Below are 21,578 nucleotides of genomic sequence, written 5' to 3' on the forward strand. Positions count from 1 at the left end.
CCGTTGCTCAGGCGGCAGCGCGCCGGCCTCTCACAGCTGGGTTCCGTGGTTCAAATCCCGGTCACTCCATGTGACATTCGTGCTGGACAAAACGGAGGCGGGACAGGTTTTTATCCGGATACTCCGGTTTTCCCTGTCATCATTCATCCCAGCAACACATAATAGTAATAATAATAAGAAGAATAAGAATAACATTAATAATAATAATAATAATGTTCCGGACCGTCGTCAAATATGCGGGCCGCGCTGGAAACGGCTCCTGGACGGGTAATGACTAAGAATGCAGTCCGGCCGCGGGTTCAGTGCCGCCAAGGCACCCAATATGACACCACGCCGGATCTCCTGAAGGATTTTATTCAGATTAAAAATGATTATAGGAAAATACGGTATGGCAAAGATTTACGGACCCAACTGACCGGGAAGAATACCTGAGCCTAGCCCGGGAAGTACGAAATCGATTGCTGGAAAGGAATATTGAAAAATGGGAGGAAACGTGCCGTAATCTAATAGAAAACGAGTCAGATCGGGAATTTTGGTGGATTCTCGCTGAAAACGTGTCAGATCGCGAATTTCGGCGGATTATATATCTAAAACAATAAGCATTCAATTATAAATTTCAGTATAATACCGTAGCGAAGCACGGGTACCTTGCTAGTGTATACATAACTGTACATGTTTACAGTCTGCACTGAGACACAGTGACACTGAACACGCACATGAAGTTCTATACCTTCCGATAAGAGGGATTTGTCGTGACGGTCAGTTTACAGCATCATCTGTAAAGTCGGATGTATAAGCAGTACGTGTAGGACCAAGGTAAACATGGCAAAAGTACGCATTTCTGCTACTGACCGCATTCGAATTGTGGCACTGAAAATTCACAACCTGTTTCCAGTCGGTCGACTGGGTCACGAATGGAATGAATGAAGGATGCAATAATTAAAGGCTGACAGATGAAATAAAATATTGGAGAGTGTTTCTGGAATAAAAGTTGACAGGGAAAACCGGAGTATCGTGAGAAAAACCAACCCCACCTCCGCTTTGTCCAGCATAAATCTCACATGGAGTAACACATGAACATAAGATTCAAAATTCGACCTTAAAAATCTACCTTTAAACTTATAAAAACTATGAACTTCTATACTGATAATGTTTACTTTAGCCCTACGTATAACCGCGGCGGCTGGCCCCGGAACCCAGCGGCGAGAGGCTGGCGCACTGCCACCTGAACCACGGAGGCACTAATTGTGGCATTGCTGCAATGTATTTAGCGTATGGTATACGTGGACAATACAAATTAAATAAATACGTACATACGAGTAAGAAGCTTCTGAATGGTAAACAATTAGCAAGTGGTTGACAGATGATTAGCAAGAGACATAATTATGTACACCACAATAGATTACAATTGCATATAGTCGATTCAGCCACAGGAATAAAGGTGCTGGATTATCTACTAAATCTTCTTGTGATCCGTGGTATGAGCGGGGTGGACAGTTTGGTACGCCACACCACAGTCGCAGTTGGAAGAACCACGAAAGCCATGCTTAGCGAGTAATTAAGCACATCTTCCATTCACTGTTCGCATTACCGTGACAACTTTTTCAAGTCTTCTGTGTGGCGTCTTTAGTTAAACTGGAAAGGTAATCGGATATTTCCATTCTCATTAAGTCGTAATATTTACCAGGAAAGTTTCGCGGAATAATAAAGAGATGCTGATACTCATCCCAATCAGCCCTTTTTCTGGAGGAGCATAGTATTCAAGGGAATAGAATCTCTGTAATATTAACAATGTTGAAACAGGACTACCTAATTAAATAAATAAATAAAATTTATCTCCGCTTCTTGAATCTCTGCAAAGCTAAATAAATACATGGAAATCCAATTCTACACGAATAATAATAATAATAATAATAATAATAATAATAATAATAATAATAATAATAATAATAATAATAATAATTTACCGAGCTCGATAGCTGCAGTCGCTTAAGTGCGGCCAGTGTCCAGTATTCGGGAGTTAGTAGGTTCGAACCCCACTGTCGATAGCCCTAAAGATGGTTTTCCGTGGTTTCTCATTTTCACACCAGGCAAATGCTGGGGCTGTACCTTAATTAAGGTCACAGCCGCTTCCTTCCCACTCCTGGCCCTTTCCTGTCCCATCGTCACCATAAGACCTATCTGTGTCGGTGCGACGTAAAGCAATTAGCAAATAATAATAATAATAATAATAATAATAATAATAATAATAATAATAATAATAATAATAATTGTTACCGTGTTTTGGTGGTAGTTATGCATGAAAGAAGGTGCTGGGTGGTGAATAGGTCTCAAGCTACTAAAGTGAAAATTAATTTTAAAATTTAACAAGGTTATATTTTCTTTGCAAAATTAGGTAACAACAAATAGAACAGGTACTTAGTAGCCGAAACACGATTGAAAAATACATTTACATAGGTACCCCGTTTGGGGCTTCAAAAGTCAGAAACATAATTCTTGAGCAAGGAGCCCAACCTTACAATGAACACCATACAACAAAGGGGCCGAAAACCCCCAAACATGCCAGAAACATTTGCTTCCAATTACCCCCAAAAGCCTCCTTGAGGCAGAGACACAATTTTCAATAAAGGGCAACTTCCCCTTAAAATACAAGCCTATCATAGGCCACTCCAAACTCCACTTTTAAGCTGTCCTCCAAGGACGTATACACAGGGGTAAAATACCCAACCTACTGAGGTCTGTTAAATGACAGAAAGGTTAATACATGACCTCTAAAATACAATTTGAGAGGAGGCGAATTTGCACTCCTAATACACTTTGCTTAAGACCTACTTGGCACTAGGCCATTAATACAAGGGCTAATCCCATACTACAGAGATGACTTAATAGCAATTTACATTACATTACGGAAGAATTGGTTGAGAAAAATAAGTTCACCTCAAGACGATGTGAGTGGGAGCTCGAGAGGGTTAAGCACTCTCTTTCCCGATATGTCGTTTGAAAGATAGAATAGATACCAGTAGTTTTTACATTTTAAAGGAAAGTTACATGGTGGAAGGCCTAGAACCCGCCCCGAAAGTTAAACTGCTGAGCTAGCAAAGAAAGAAGTTATTAATCGGCCATTACCTTGTTGTTGACCGCTGCCGAAGAAAGAGGCGCTTCCCGCCCCCTGCTATGTACTTAACACACTGAAAGATGGAACAGAAGTGGCCCGGAGACCCTAAAATCAGCAGTTTATATCCTCTCGCGGAAGGTTCTAGGCGTTAGGGGAAAGAAAACACCCTCCCACAAACTCTTTATTGGGTAGGACCCCGCAACAGATTCAAGTTGGGGGAAGATACACCAGATTGGTCAGAAATTAATAGAAGAAATTCGGGATTGGATACATTCATAACAAGGGGAAGAAAGGGGTAAATATTGCCAACTTAAACAATGACAGAAAGAAATTTAACAAAGAACAAACTCTTGAAATTAAATTTTCTCCAAAAAAATAGTTCTTTGACTCCGCACTAGGTTGCACTATTGTAGATCTTCAGTAGTGTCCTCTAGAAGAGAAAGTTCACACTTCTTACTTCAAGCTAAACAAAAACACATCAAAAGTGACACAGTTCTAAAACTCCAAAATTTACAGGTAGTGACATCTTCTGAGAAGGTAGAAAATTAATACCGTCAATAAAGTTCAGACTTCCTCCAGCAGAGGAGTTTTAACTGGCGCGCATTTAAATTAGCGGCGTGGAGGTGTACCACCCGGTACAGACCTCCCCCCCCCCCCCCCCCAAAAGTTCCTCCAAGGGATAACACAGAAGAACATAAACTTTTGTTTGAAAATAAGGTCCAAGTTTTGATGTTGATATTAAAATAACTTGCAGAAGTATTTGAGAAATTTCTTAATTCAGTTCCAAAATTTTGTTGTAATTGGTAACGTAAGGTATTTATGTTTGTAGACGGCGAATTTCTGAAGATAATCTTTTAAAAGGTGATGAAAAATTTTGCAATGTCCACCAAATTTGTTGTTGAATTCCCAAGTGTAGTCATCTTTTATAGTGACTGTCCATGTAGTTGATGTAGGCTAAGTTGGATGGCCAGACCGGCCGTTGCAGCTTGCGTCCAAAGGGAACCGCTCGGACCCCTCAAGTACCCTGAGATACCGCTCGCCCGCACTATGAGGGGAGCAGAGGTGTTGAAGCACGCCGCGCCCGCGGTGAACATATACAGGCTGCGGGCAAGTAGCAGGTCGTGCGCCGCACATCAGCCTAGGCCGGGAGGAGAGCTCCGGCTCGCCGTGCACATGTCGTCCTCGCTGGGGCCAAGGGGGCCCGTCCTCGAACCCAGCCGCGGGACAGCGCGGCGCGGCTGCGGGGGCACTGAAACATTAAAGCTAGGCGGCAGAATTGTGTTGGACTATCATCTTCTTTGAGGGTACAGGCTTGTGGAGAGGTTGAGGGGCCAGCGGCGTGCAAATATCCATGGCATAAGTTAAGCCACTGTGTAAGGTGGAGCAGGAGACGGGAGCGAGGTAATGGCCGTGGCAAGGACAGGATGGCATTTTAACGGATCGGGGCAGGTTTTACAAAAGGCTTACACCTAAAACCAAAATATTACAGAAGGGGCAGAATGCCTGAAAAGCGAAACTCAAAAAAAAAAATATATATATATAACCTTCATATCCTTTCAAAATAATATGAAGCAAGTTAACACAGAAATTACACCGGTTTCACCTGGGACAGGTGAACCCTAAATATCCTCTCGGTGGCTGGATTGCTTAATAACAACGTAACCGGGGTGAGGAAATCGAGAATAACACATGGCCCATGGAATCTGGGGGCAAGCCTGCCCGCGGGAACAAAATTTTTGACCATTACTTGGTCACCTACCTTTAAAGGGGTGGGTCTCCGTCCACGATCATACCTTTCCCTAACCTTTTCATGAGATACTTTAAGATTAGCTTTAGCCTTCTTCCAAAGATCTTTAATGTTGTCCGGATCTATTGTCTCGGGCAGAATGTCACTCAGAGACCAGAGGTTAGAGAGCGGCGTGTTGGGAACAAACTTAAACATCAAAGAAGCTGGAGTAAACTTGTGAGATTCATGAACCGCCGAATTCAAAGCAAAAGCTATCCAATGCAGGGACGTGTCCCACCTGGAATGATCTTCATGATGATAGGCAATAAGTGCGGACCTGAGATTACGGTTAACCCGTTCAGCCAGGGATGGTTGAGGGTAATAAGCAGAAGTAGTTACATGAGAGATGGACAAGTCAAAACAGAATTTACGAAAAAGATTAGATGTAAAAGCCTTAGCATTATCAGATACAATATATTGGCACGGACCAAAAGAAGCAAAAATAGAATTTAAGCAAGTAATTGTAGACTGAGCGGTAGCCAGCTTAGTCGGAAATAACCACAAAAATCTTGTAAAACCATCTACGCATACAAAGATGAACTTGTTGGCATTCCCCTTTGACTGGGGGAAGGGTCCTACATAATCAATATACAGGCGTTCCATGGGGCGCGACGCTTGCTGAGAAGACAAGAGGCCTACCTTGGTGGACATGGTCGGTTTACTGAGCAAACAAGATTTACAAGCTTTTACAAGTTCACGAATTTCGCCGTCCATACCTTTCCAGATGAACATTTCACGAATCTTTTCACGGGTTTTAAAGATTCCAAGATGCCCTCCTAATGGGGTCTCATGATAATACTTGAAGATCATAGGTACAAGAACCGCTGGAACAACAACTTTCATCATCTTATCATGCCTCGAAGGGCAACATAGAACACCATTCCTCAGAACATAAGGGACAACATGTTCCCCAGAAGAAAGGGTTTCCATTATCGGAGCCAGCGTCGGATCTTCACGTTGGTATTTCTCAATATCCCTAAAAAGCATGGGAGCATCTGTTAAGATGGCATTAACACCAGATAGTATGGACTCGGAAGGTGATGAACTGTCGACCGGTTCGTGGGTCTCGACGTCGTTATGAAACATACGGCTGAGTCCATCAGCAACAACATTTTCGGTACCTCTGATATGTCTAACATCAAACTGGAAGGCGGAAATACGAATAGCCCAGCGGGCTATACGACCAGTACGACGCGGCCTACCTAAGACCCAGCTTAAGGCTTGATTATCTGTCTCCAGGTCGAATTTGACATGTTCCAGATAGAGACGGAACTTTTCTAAGGCAAATAAGACTGCCAACCCTTCGAGCTCATAGATGGAATACTTGGCTTCTTGAGCCGATAGAGTCCTAGATGCATAGGCGATGGGTCGCCTCCCTAGTTCAGTCTCTTGAAGAAGGACTGCAGCTACAGCTGACGATGACGCGTCCGTTTGGACGATGAATTTCTTTGAGAAATCAGGCATAGCAAGGACAGGGGCATTACAGAGAGCTAATTTCAGATCTTCAAAAGCGGCTTGTTGAGAAGGTCCCCACTCGAATTTGATGCCTTTCCTACGAAGAAGGTTTAAGGGCGCCGCTCTATTAGCAAAGTTAGGAATGAACTTTCTGAAGAAATTCACCATACCAATGAACCTGGCGATACCTTTAATGTCCTTGGGAGGTTTAAAATCACGGATGGCCTGTGTTCTAGAATGATCGACTGCTACACCATCGGGTGACACAATATGCCCTAGGAATGACATAGAGGGCTTAGCAAAGGCAACCTTGGACAACTTAACAGTTAACCCAGCCTTACGAAGGCGATCGAGAACTTCTCGCAGATGATCTAGATGTTCTTCAAAAGTCTCTGAAAATACGACGACATCATCTAAATAATGATATAAGTACTCGAATTTGATGTCGGAGAAGACCCTATCTAGTAGCCTAGTGAGCACAGCTGCTCCCGTAGGGAGGCCGAAAGGCACGCGGTTGTATTCATATAAATTCCAGTCCGTGGCAAACGCTGTAAGGTGTTTAGACTCTTCGGCAAGTGGAATTTGATTATAGGCCTGATTTAAATCCAAGATGGTGAAGAACTTGGCCTTACGAAACCATGAAAAACAAGAATGAAGGTCAGGAAGGGGCACAGATTGCAACACCACCTTCCGATTGAGAGCCCTGTAATCAATGACAGGCCTGAAGCCTCCTTGGGGTTTCGGGACTAGAAAAATAGGCGATGAATACGCCGACTTAGAGGGCCTAATAATACCATCCTTCAACATCTGATCGATAATTTCTTTCAGAGCCTTCATTTTAGGTGGAGATAGCCCATAAGGTGGAAAACGGACAGGAATCGAATCCGTGACCTCGATTTTGTATTCAATAAGGTCAGTAACACCAAGAGTATCAGAGAACACCTCGGGAAACGACTGACACAGTTTGCGAATACTATCAGCCTGCTCCTCAGGTAGATGTCTAAGGTCTAACAACATCTCATCCTGGGTAGGCGAAATAGAAGAACATGACACAGAATTACACTTTAATAGTGGTATTTTACAACTAGAAGCAAATTTGAATGTGCACGACCTAGACTGGAGATCGAGCACAAGACCAGTGTGAGAAATAAAGTCAGCTCCCAATATAATGGGGCAAGACAATTGCTTGGCTACAAACAATTTAATTTTCCATGTAAACTTAAAAATACGAATCTTGACCAGTAAGGAACCTAGAATTTCTAATGGAGATGAATTAGCCGAAATGTATTGAACAGGAGAAGAGACATAGTCAGGAAGTTTACAAACCGATTTCAATTTAGAATACCATTCAGCCGAAATAATCGAACAAACACTGCCTGAATCTAAGAGAGCTGTTATAGGCTCGTTATTTAACTCAATCTTAAGAAAAGGAACAGGTGCGGGGGTATCCGCCGCAATCCTAAGACATTCTTTAGGGCATTCAAAAGATGAATTTGAAGGCTGATCGTTCTCTGCATTTACAACCTGTTTACTAGGGGCTGAGTCTCGGGAAGATGGATTAGTCGACTCAGCCGAAGCCACTAGTCACTTTTTATTATTGGCATAGTTGGAATTTGCACCGGAAGTTGAGCAGGAGGGGGTGCTATTTGAGTTTGGGCAATTCTTGGCGATATGTGAGAAAGCCCCACATTTAAAACAGCCTTGTGATGACCCGGCTCCATTCCTTGTCTCACTTGACTTGATCAGCGGACACTTGTTGCGCAGATGGTCAGGCGACCCGCAAGTATAACATTTACGGGGATTGACTGGTCGGCGAGGTGGAGGCCGAGTGTTACTAAAGGAAGGCGGGGGTTCTTTCGCGACACGCAAAGAATCGGCGTATCTAACTCCTTCCGCTGAGACGGCCAATGCTTCAAGTTCAGAGAAGGTTTGCGGGCACGCCGCGAAACACAAATATGACCTATAGGGAGGTGAAATTCCCTCTACAATAGCCTGTACAATCTGATCTTCAGGAAAATGAAGGGCAAACACCCTAGTATAAAACTTAATGTCCTGTATGAAATCAGCCAAGTTTACATCCAAGCGCTGTACACGATAATAGTACTTCTGAATAAGGGAGGACCTGGCCCTAGCCGGGATGAAGTTAGCTAGCAAATGGGCATGGAAATCCTCAATAGATGATTGCTCGGCAATGGCTCTAACTATTTTGTCAGAGAGAATACCAATAGCATACGGATAGATAATTTGCAAGATTTGACATGGAGAAAGAGAAAAAACAAGGGCATGATCCTGAAATTCCACTAGAAATCTTAAAAATGAAATTACGTCACTGGTGGTATTAACGGAAAACTTAGATATACCTCTGAGCAACATTGCCAATGGATGAGGCAAGCTACTAAAACCCGGGTGACATAGTAGGTAAAGGTTTCAATGGCAAAGAAGTTAATTCAGACCGGATGTTACTCAGCGATGCACGGCGTTCAGACTCGTTGTCCAATGGGGCAGAGATAGTTTGAGCAGCGATGGTTTTCCTATTTACTTCTCCCTTAGCAGGTTCTTCCTCGCTACCTACATTCACTATGGTGGGCTGATCAGATTTGGGAGGAACTTCCCCAGTTAACAATTGAGTGACCTTACTAGATAATTCGGAAATATTTTCCAGGAGCGTACTAGCTTCCTTCCTCTGAACGTCATTCAGTTTTAGAGACAACAGATCGTTAACCCTATTCGAAAAATGATATAGCCTGCCTTGCACACGCTTAATTTGATTCGGAGACGGATCATTTTCATCAAAAAAACTAACTACAGAAGCTAGCCCAGTAACATTCTCCGTGATCGTGGAAAGAGAATCGTCAATTTCTTTCTCTCCCAAATTGGGGATGGAAATGGGCAAACCAAGGGACTCTCTAAGCTTGTTAGTGTCTACTGCAACCGTGCCTCCAGATTGCACATTTCTGATAGTTAATTCATAGATCAACTCCTCCTTGCGCAAGTAGTTAAGAAGGAGAACATCGCGAGGGCAGGGCATGATGACCGAACAATTTTGAAAAGTCAAAAAAAAAATTCCAGCAACTGAGAAAATGGTTACAGTTCGGATCAAAACAATGTCTAGCCGTCAAAAGGGGCTAAATTGAGACCCATTCAACCACGCTCTGCTACCACTTGTTACCGTGTTTTGGTGGTAGTTATGCATGAAAGAAGGTGCTGGGTGGTGAATAGGTCTCAAGCTACTAAAGTGAAAATTAATTTTAAAATTTAACAAGGTTATATTTTCTTTGCAAAATTAGGTAACAACAAATAGAACAGGTACTTAGTAGCCGAAACACGATTGAAAAATACATTTACATAGGTACCCCGTTTGGGGCTTCAAAAGTCAGAAACATAATTCTTGAGTAAGGAGCCCAACCTTACAATGAACACCATACAACAAAGGGGCCGAAAACCCCCAAACATGCCAGAAACATTTGCTTCCAATTATCCCCAAAAGCCTCCTTGAGGCAGAGACACAATTTTCAATAAAGGGCAACTTCCCCTTAAAATACAAGCCTATCATAGGCCACTCCAAACTCCACTTTTAAGCTGTCCTCCAAGGACGTATACACAGGGGTAAAATACCCAACCTACTGAGGTCTGTTAAATGACAGAAAGGTTAATACATGACCTCTAAAATACAATTTGAGAGGAGGCGAATTTGCACTCCTAATACACTTTGCTTAAGACCTACTTGGCACTAGGCCATTAATACAAGGGCTAATCCCATACTACAGAGGTGACTTAATAGCAATTTACATTACATTACGGAAGAATTGGTTGAGAAAAATAAGTTCACCTCAAGACGATGTGAGTGGGAGCTCGAGAGGGTTAAGCACTCTCTTTCCCGATATGTCGTTTGAAAGATAGAATAGATACCAGTAGTTTTTACATTTTAAAGGAAAGTTACATGGTGGAAGGCCTAGAACCCGCCCCGAAAGTTAAACTGCTGAGCTAGCAAAGAAAGAAGTTATTAATCGGCCATTACCTTGTTGTTGACCGCTGCCGAAGAAAGAGGCGCTTCCCGCCCCCTGCTATGTACTTAACACACTGAAAGATGGAACAGAAGTGGCCCGGAGACCCGAAAATCAGCAGTTTATATCCTCTCGCGGAAGGTTCTAGGCGTTAGGGGAAAGAAAACACCCTCCCACAAACTCTTTATTGGGTAGGACCCCGCAACAGATTCAAGTTGGGGGAAGATCCACCAGATTGGTCAGAAATTAATAGAAGAAATTCGGGATTGGATACATTCATAACAAGGGGAAGAAAGGGGTAAATATTGCCAACTTAGACAATGACAGAAAGAAATTTAACAAAGAACAAACTCTTGAAATTAAATTTTCTCCAAAAAAATAGTTCTTTGACTCCGCACTAGGTTGCACTATTGTAGATCTTCAGTAGTGTCCTCTAGAAGAGAAAGTTCACACTTCTTACTTCAAGCGAAACAAAAACACATCAAAAGTGACACAGTTCTAAAACTCCAAAATTTACAGGTAGTGACATCTTCTGAGAAGGTAGAAAATTAATACCGTCAATAAAGTTCAGACTTCCTCCAGCAGAGGAGTTTTAACTGGCGCGCATTTAAATTAGCGGCGTGGAGGTGTACCACCCGGTACAATAATAATAATAATAATAATAATAATAATAATAATAATAATAATAATAATAATAATAATAATAATAATAATAATAATCGTAGTCATCATCATCATCCGACCACCACTACAGGGTGCAGGCGTTTAAAACCGATACCATTTAGACTGCCTGCGCGGCAATTTTCACGTTAAGTTTAACCTTGCCAGAAGAGCGGCTGAAATAGTGCAAGGTTTATAAAAAAATATTCCTTCAATTACGAATAACTTTATATTTATTTCAATTAGTTTCCTGCCATTATTATTCACTTGGCACTCATTAGACCTACGAATGCATTTTACTACTTGACATGTAACGCATTTTACATATTAACATAGTGTTTAAACTCTTTATCTAGGTTTCTTGCAAGTGGAGGTTCATTTAAGCACCGCGTTGCAAGCGGGAAGAATGATTGGACTCTTTCAGCTAGCCTGTATGCGCGCTGCAAAGCGACTAGTCATGCGTCAACGTGTGCGCTCTTATATAAATCTACACCTTCATTTCTCCCACGAAAACACCCGTGTAGGATACCTTTTAATCAACCAGCGTCAGTGTGATCTTACCATTTCAAGGCTTCATAGCCGTACCTGAAATAAATAAATAAATAAATAAATAAATAAATAAATAAATAAATAAATAAATAAATAAATAAATAAATAAATAAATAATAAAAAATAATAAATAAATAAATAAATAAATAAATAAATAAATAAATAAATCTGTTTCTGAAGATGAAGATGATCCATAGGAGAGACACGTCACATTTCCCAGAATGGTGAACGTAAGAGTTCGCAAAAGATGAAGGCAGATCTAACCTCCACCGCAAGCAGCAAAGGAAGAGCCAGTCACAACTCTGATCACGGAAGTTTACTCCATCTAAATCACCTTCCATCATCCTCAACCACTTTATCAGCACGCTTAACAAATACAAGGGGCGATCAAAAAGCTTCCGTTGGACGGCCGTACAGTCCTGAATCGGGATGCCAATCAGGCAAATTCACCGTGAGCATTGAAGCACTCATCTCACGGAAGCAGCAGGTTGAAGATCTCCGTGTGGTAAACACCGTGTCCTGCTGAGTGAAGAAGTCCGTAACCGCCTGCTGCACATCCTCCTCCAACAGGAAGCGTCGACCCTTCAAGGTCTATTTTAGGGGACCGAAGGCGTGATAATCGCATGGGGAGAGATCAGGTTATGCACCGGTCCACCCTAATCGCCTCATCCACCGCCTGCTTGTTGTTGTCGTCCGTATTGGATGAGGCTGGCCTCTCGGATCGACTGGCGTCTTGTGTCGAAACACGACCCGCATGGAACCTGGCGCACCATTCCACAACGGTGGTTTTCGACAGACATGCTACCCCGTACACAGTCTTCATTCTCCGATGGATGTCCACCGGTGTTTGTCCTTCAGCACCCAAAACCAAACCAAACCCTATGGCACAACAGCCCTGAAGAGCCATGGCCTACCAAGCGACCGCTGCTCAGCTCGAAGGCCTGCAGTTTACGAGGTGTCGTGTGGTCAGCACGATGGACCTTCTCGGCCGTTATTCTTGGCTTTCTAGACCGGGCCTTCCGCAGCCAAGAACAAAATAACAGCACGTTGGTACTGTTTGGACGCAATTGGTAATAACGTCGCCAGAGTTCACGTGGCCGAATTTGACGCACGTATCTCGCCACGACACGACTGCCACACTAACCCTTTTGCCTCTATGTCCGTGCTTTTATACCCGCATCGGAGTCGCGCTACGTTGCATGTCCGCTGCAGCAACGCCCTCAAACGGACACTCTTTGTTCACGCCTTACATGATACAATCTCCGTTCCTCAAGAGTTTTTACACATCTGATCGTCCGGAATGGCTTAATACAACGCAGATTTGGTTTAGACAGCGTTAATCATCATTACAAAAAAAAAAAAAAAAATCATGAAAGAGGTGAACTAGACAAATGTCGAAAACGTAGTTTCCCCTCAATTTCTTACTGAAACTTAAGTTCTTACAATTCAGTCTGCCAAACGCACTGAAATATATATACCTCCCAACCCTGCATTTGACACCTTCACGCCATTCATCACGACAGGTTGGATAAAGAATGGCATTACGAGCGTCGGTCTGTCACCTTCGTGCTCTTGAAGGCTGAGATGAGACAGACAGATCAAATAAAGCAACAGACTAGTAATGCACTCTAAGCACTATCTCATCGGAGATGGATGTGGGCTCGTATTTCAGAATCATTAAGCGTAGATTGATTTTTCTGCAATTCAATCCCACAACGCCACAATGGCAGGGCTTCTAGAATGGATCATACATAATCAATCAATCAATCAATCAATCAATCAATCAATCAATCAATCAATCAATCAATCAATCAATCAATTAATCAATCCTAAATATAAATTAATAATTAACATTATTGGTTTTAGGTCCCATTAACTACTTTTGTAGCCATCCCCGCGGTCTAGGGGTAGTGTGTCTGCTTCTCACCCTGAGACCGCGGGTTCGATTCGCGACCAGGGACTTGGAACTGATGGTTGGTTCAAAATCCACTCAGCCTACGTAATTGCAATTGAGTAGCTATCTGGCTGTGAGATGGTGACCGTGATCTGAGGGAGAAAAAAAGAATAACGGTCGAGAGGATTCGTCGCAATGACCATGCGTCACATCGTAAACTGCAGGGCTTCGGGCTGAGAGTGGCCACTTGATAGACCAAGGCCCTTAAGGACTGTAGCACTATGAGGTTTGTTTGTTTGTTTGTTTGTTTATTTGTTTGTCCCACAGTTTTGCGTGCCATTAAATCTATCGTCACAAGGCTGGTGTACCTGAATACCTTCAAATACCATCGGACTGAGCTGGAATCGAACCAACCAATTTGATCCAAGAAAGCTAGTGCTCTAACTCCTGAGCTACTAAGCCCAGCTATAAAATATGTTCTATTATTTTATTATCTGAACCACGTCTGAATTTGCCATAGAGACAGATTTTTAAGAGAAGTGCATGCACAATCTACAAAACACCCTGGTGGCCATGATCGTTAAGGCGTAGAAGTATGAACGGTCTGACACCGTGGTTAGCCAGTTCGAGTCCCGTTGGTCGAAAAGAATTTCACTATCAGAATGCTGGCCGGCAGGGTAGGGGAGGTGGTGGTATAGAATTTATAATCACTGGATTAAATTCCAAACCTCTCCACAGAGCTCATATGGAGTGAGGCATACGATGATGGTGATTCATCCGTCGGATGGAGACGTTAAGCCGTGAGTAGACCCCTTGTTGCTATTGAACAGGTGTAGGCTATGTGTCGACACCGGGTTTCACACTCTCCATTCCTACTATCATATATCACAAAATTCATTTCATCTCATTAACTGCTCGGATGAGACTGACGTCAGGAAGGGCATCCGGTCATAAAAATCCGCCACGACAGATTCATCTCACCTCAGATCTGACCCCGTAGAGAAACGGGACAAGGGTTGGACAAACGAACTATTCATCAGTCCAGAACAGGTAGCATTGTCACGTATTATATAAATGGTTCTTCACAATACCCACTGAGTATTTAATCCTCACTGTTATGATTTTTTCTTGGACACTATTCGTTGCTATCATCGTCATCAGAATATACTAAACAGAGCATATCACTCTCCAAAACGTCTGCGGTAAACAGTACATGATACCACAATCCAATCGGTGAAAACATTCGCCTACTTAGGCCAGAAAATGACTGGAAATAGTAGGTGCTTGATGGAAATTCAGGGTAGTATTCCTCACGTGAAGTTTGCTTTTATGCAGAAGACTAGACTACTGTATACCAACAGGCTCAACCTTAGTATAAAGATCCTACATACATTAGTTTGGACCGTACTACTGTATTCCTCAGAAAGCTGGACGGAAAATATGAGCGACATCAAACACGTGGAGGCAAACCATGTATTTTTTAAGGTGTCACACCCCATTAGAGGCAGCCACTGTGTAAGGGCAGGTAGAAGGCCTTGGAGAAAATCTAGGAATTTATTTATATAACATCCTAGAAGACACTGGAGCGGAAAGCTGCGTACCAATGAGCAGAACAGCCATCAATCGGTTGGTGTCGAACTATTCCGTGGCAACAGATCAGGCCTTGGTGTGAATACCTGAGGACGATAATGATGATGATGATGATGATATCAATGCTATCTAGACTGTAAAAATAAAATGATTTAGTGAAAGTTCTTGGGATGATTCTGTTTATTTTATTTTGAAAGAGAAATGGAAAGCCGAAGGACAAAGAAAGAACTTATTCTTTCCTGATATAAGGAACTTGAGACTACTGGGCAGTCGTGAAATCTGCTTGATAACCTTTATCTTCGTGATGCTTGTATTAATGAATTTGTGGCTGGGGTAAGGATTGGGTCTGTATGTTAGATTCTAATATTGGAAGAAGCAAACGGCCGAGTATCAGATATGAATGGTGGTGTTGGTTCATGTAAAGGAAAAGGGGGTATTTCTCACAACAGCTCCATACACCTTGTCTTTTTTCTCAGTCCCTCCTCGTTTTTTCGAGGTTGAGCATACCTCGTTTCAAACTCCCATACCAGTCTTGTATACGCGACATAACCGGGATAAACATTCTAGACCACGGCGACGACGGAGGAGAAAACGCCTGAATCTTATCAGGTCATAAAACGGTAAAGGATTGGATAAATATTATTATTATTATTATTATTATTATTATTTATTTTTTTTGTTGTTGTTTTCTCTTCCGTTCCTTCCAATATTCTTTCATCCTTTCACTATGCTGTTTCTTTCTGTCCTCGGACACTTCGCACCAGGTTTCTTGTTCTATCTTCCTTGAAATCTTTCCATAACTTACTTAATACCCTCTTTATAAAAATCTATCTATCCATAATTCCTTCTTCTCTTATAATATTTCTTTCTAAATCTTTCTTTACTTCTTGAATCCAGCTAGTTGTTGCCTTTTTGCCCCAAAGGTACTTGAAAATCCTTATCATCCATTCCGTAAATATGTCCAAAAAATTGCCATCTCCTTTTTCTTATGGTTTCTATTATGTTTTCTGTGTTCCCGTGCATTGCATCATTAGATCTTTTCCATACTTCTGTTGTTTCCACAGGGCCTAATATTTTTCTCATGATTCTCCTTTCTACTACCTCAAGTTTATCTAATATATAGTTTAGTACCAGGTATTCACTTACATCTAGGCATTCCGGTTTCACCACTGTAGTGTAGTGACTTATTTTTCAGATTTTTAGATAGACACTTTTTGTTATAAAATTTTCTGCGATACTATATGCTCTTTCCATCTTACGTACCCTTTCTCCTACTGCAGATTTTGTATTATTATTATTATTATTATTATTATTATTCCAATTTTTTTACGTCGCACCGACACAGATAGGTCTTACGGCCACACTGGGATAGAAGGGCTAGGGCCTGAAAGAAAGTGACCGTGGTCTTAAGGTACAGACCCAACATTTGCTTTATGTGAAAATGGGGAAACTACGGAAAACCATCTTTAGGGCTGCCGACAGTGGGGTTTGAACCCACTGTCTCCCAAATGCAAGCTGATAGCTACGTGACCCAAACCGCACTGCTACTTGCTCGGTGGGAAAATTATTCGTTGTATCAATGCCACGAAATTTGAAGTCTTTATGGTTGGTGGTCCGTACCAACAACTCTTTTATGATCTACGAGCACCATGACAAATAAAATGCTTGACTTTTAAACAGTCACTGATTTGTTACCGAGGCGTAATATAAATTAGAGGTGCAACTTTCCCTTTATTTCTCCACCGTGAACAGAATTCGTTCGTTAAAATAAAAGACAAAAGCCGGATGGTAATCAAATGTTTAATCCAACATGTATTAACATATTAATTTTTAAGAAAAACTGCATGTGTCAACGGATAGAGGAATCTCATTTAAATATAAAATGTCCGGTACGTGAATCAAGACAAAATGATCACGAATGTATGTTCAGTATCACCAAAAACAGTTCCTTAGCTGGCTGGGCTTGAACGAATAGCATTCCTTTTACAGCCAGTACCTGTTCTGAATTTTATGAAAATGTCGCCCATAGGGTCTGTTGGTGAGTGTATTTCAGTGGGCCTGGCAGCCTGATATGTAATAGAAACTTCTAACTCTGTGAGGACAAGAGGGAAACTACCGCATTCCTCATTTTCCTCAGTGACACCTAGGCTGATGGCGGAGCTATTGAGGATCAAACCAATCTTCGTGCTGAATACCTCAAAACTGAACATCTTAAAGCGACGCTCCTATGAACCGACGGTAGACGTCTGAATTGCGGATGCATTTAAAGATACCATGACCAGACCCAGAGTTGTGTACATTTACCGTATCACCAACGAGGAGAACTCCCGTCATGCTGGGAAATCTTGCCAAGTCAACCCTTACAAAACGCAGGAAATCAGTCTATTTTGGTCACGTTTTTCCAAATTATAAATTAATACAAACTTATGATTATAGGACGGCAAGATACAAAGGAAACGCGGACGAGGGTGGAGAAGATTATCCTGGGTACGGGATCTCCAACAGTGGTTTGAAATCCACGATACAGCAACTCTGATCCGGGAAGCACAAAATAGGAAAACTTACTCTATGATGCTCGCCAACGTTATGTCAGGAGACAACACAAAAAGAATAAGAAGAAGAACAACAACTTCACAGAAATATCCAAACCTTTAAAAATAAAATCAAATTATAAATCAGTTTAAAGGTTTGTGATCTTCATCCAAGTAATTAAATATACAAGCCGGTTGAGAACATGCAAACAGCTCAGCACAGACAAGTCAAGGCTGATGAGACGTCAATGTGCCAAGCTAAAGAAGAGAAATCAACTGAAGAAATCTGTCACCAGCAGAACTATAATGTGGACTTTTGGGCTTGTGTCGTGTCATGAAAACAAGGTGAAACTCTTTACGTTTCGCAGAGAACTTTGCTCCGCGTCTTCAGAAGAAAATCTCGACTGTTCACGAGGAAGATTTCTACAATAATGAGGGTTGAAATTTAGACGTTAGTAATAGAAATGTAGGTGATACGTTCAATCGTCACCAGATGGCTCACCGTACGCAGTACAGCGCTAGCATTCGAAGCGGATGCTGCGGCACCATCAGAATCGGCCTGGAGAGGGGAAGTATAACTAGTGTAGACCTACATGCAAGTATGACTGACACAAGCCTGGAATGAAACATGAGGAACGTACGAATTTGGAAAACACTGAAACGAAATAACTATAGAGGCTGGCAACCACGTATTACTTAATTGATAACCAGTGTCCCTGTTAAAATTGCTAGGATTTCTACGTATTTTCACAGCTTCCCTTATAATCCCAGACCTGTAATGTCTAGTGTGGGTAAGAGCTCGAATATCTTGGAACTCGACATCATGACCCGACGATAGGGCGTGCTGATTTGTCTGGCAGGTTGAGACGGATATTTCTTTGGTGTTCCTTGATGCGAGTTCCAATGGATCGGCATGTTTGGCCAATGTATACCTTGCCGCAAGTACAGGAAATTTTGTACACTCCAGGGGACAATTTGTCCTTGTTTTTACCTAAACTGTGAGCAATTTTGGTGACTGTGTCAAACACATTCTTTATATTGTGTTTGCGGAGGAGCTTGGCAATTCGGTCGTGCATGTCTACAAGTACGGGCCGTGAAAGCATGAATGTTAACATTATACAAATCTGTTTTGTGTAATGTCTGAAGCCATCTCTTTCAGTTTCAACTCACTTAATTTAGAACCGTTCGGTTCTTCAGTCTGCCGGAACTCATTTTGAATAAATAAATTTATAAACTATCTCAAAGAGAAAACATTTGGTAACAGAATTATACCTGAAAAAGAAACAACTTAATGAAATTAATAATTTATAGGCCTACTTTAAAAGTTTTGTATAGTTAACTGATGTATAGCCAGATCACACTGCTATCATGTATAGCTTACATGCGAGGAGTATCTGTTCAAAAGGTGTTATTTCCACTTTAAAAAACGCAAGAAACTTCAAATAAAAGGCACATATAAGGGGCCCATGATCGCGTTTGGTACAACTGTTAACGAATTACATCTTTCTGTCCTGGATTGCTCATGACAATCGATAATATTCTACTACTGCAATACTTGTGGGCGAAATACTGATTTATTTTTGGCAGTGGAAATAGTACCTTCTGAACAGACACTCCTCATACGGTGTACATTTACCCATGATAACAAACAGCCATCATATGACTTACGTTTCAAAAAAAAACAAGTTTGTAATTTTACGTCATTGTTGGTACTATGATAACGACCACCTCCAGTTTTACGTAGAATCCAAAATACAGCGACGTACTTTGTCAGTACAAAAATCCTACATGCATTGGTCAGGATTCGAACCACAGCCACCTTGGAAACACACTGCTACCATTATGTGGCTTCGATTGTTTTCAATAGGTAGTGATTATTTTAGCGTGAAGTACCATGCATTCTTTAAAACGCGTAAGATAGGAAAATTAACTTGTTACCTCCACGTCTTCATCCAGTGCAAGTGAAATTCTGTAGGGGAAAAAAGGCCTACTTAATTACACTGTAATATTATAATACCCTGGGATCGATATTTGGAGTGTCGTGTCTGCGAATAATTTAAGTGCGAGTTTGGAGGGCGTAGCAGGTCATTGCTATTGTTATCGACCTACAAAAGTAAAGAATCAACAAATGCCACTCGATAAACATTCTAAGTAAATGCTTAAAAGACAGTCAAATGCGAGAGCATAAAGACCCAGCTTAATGGTTCTGAATAGGACATACTGTACTACGAAGACTTATTGTTCATGTTAAAGAAGGAAAATGTCCCGGTTGAAATTAATAGTTTTAATGACTTCAGTGCTGTTTTGGTAAGTAAATTTACTGTCAAAAAGTGAAGTATTTTATCATTCATTGTTAATTTTAATTATTACTGAGTAATGGACGTCGGCAATAAAGACATTATAGCTGGCAGTACAGTAAGGTTAGTACTATACACAAACATCGTATTTATGATGCCATTGAAAATACATTTTCATTACAAAAACGACCGATTACTGAAGAAAAAACTGATCAAACAGTAAAACGAATTCTAAGCTACTGTTTTGTTCACGAAGCTTGGACTAATACAAGGTCATCACGCTACACTGTGAATCCTGGATAAGGAAAAAGAAAGGCAGAAGATTTCCGATTACATTGCGTACAACAATGTACTACTACACGTGTGTAACGACGATTTTGTGCACAATAAATCAGTGGGTTAACAAAAATCCATTAAAGAACACAAAAGAAATGGAAGCGATTTCTTTTTAAAGAAAAAATGATGCATTATTTTTACAGAAACTTGGCTATTTGCTATTTTCACGGACGGCAATGAGTTTGTATAAAGTAGCTTCGTCAGAAATACAGCAGTGATTGCGGGATGAATAAAGAGGTATACGATTAGGCCAAGAATAAAATATGGACCCACTATCCTTGATCAGCAATACACAGTCACTGAATTATTCAATATGATATATGTACTCGATAACAACATACTTAAACATAGCTGCGCAGTCAAAAGAGAGCTTTTCAACAACTGTAGGTATTGTGGTGGCTATTTCCTTCCAGCCTCCCCAGCGTATTCGTAGCATGTGTAGTAATGAACTGAGGTCCGCGAGGTACGTAGGCTGTTAATCTCGATCGATATACTCTAGGGAGATCAGTTACGACAGTTGTATGGTGAGAATTATCATTCACAAAACAGAAATCTCCGTTCTGAAGTTACAACTCTACATCGCACAGAACGGATGTCAGGTGATTAGTTTTCATCTGTAAATTACATTCTTCAAGATTCCTCGTAGGTCGAAGACACGATCTGTTAATATAAAAATGGATAGGCTCTTTCGTAATTTAACACCGGGTACGATTGCACAGCGACTTTCTCTAATCAACAGTCTAGCAGATTCTGACATGTGTTCCGGAACAGGTGAGTATCTGAAATCCTTTTAACGAACATCAGAACAGTGATCCCCGAAGAACACAGAGACGAAAATTTATTTGTAACAGTGCGAAGAGAAGTCATGTTGCCGAAAAAGTCAGGTAACAGGTCATCAAGCCATTCCTTGGAGAATGTTACAAAATTGCAGATACGAGTGCTATGAATGAATACTAACACAAAATACTGTATGTACACGTGTACAGTAAACACGTTTGCCGTGTGATAGCATAATTTATAAGTATATTAAGAGCTTGTAAAAGTACTGTGACGGTGTTCACCATGCTGATTTCCAGCTGAGAGGAGAGAGCTGGTTTGGCCCCGCCCACAAGCGAGTGACGTCAGAGCTGGGCTACTGACCTTAGGATGTGCCGGCCTCCCTCTGGTGTCTCCCTGGAAACCTCTGCCGATCACCAGAAACTTCGAGATGATTGGGGGCCGAGAGGTTTCTGGGCGTATCCAGCTTACGGACTATTCTGGAACCAATGCCCTTCCTATTTTAGGCGGACCAGACGAGTCTGGAATGGAGTGTAGTCGGTTCAGTCTGTGAGTAAGTGCTGTTGAGGCGTGCCGCTGTGGAG

The sequence above is a fragment of the Anabrus simplex genome, chromosome 8 (assembly GCF_040414725.1).
Source record: "Anabrus simplex isolate iqAnaSimp1 chromosome 8, ASM4041472v1, whole genome shotgun sequence".
NCBI lineage: Eukaryota > Metazoa > Arthropoda > Insecta > Orthoptera > Tettigoniidae > Anabrus > Anabrus simplex.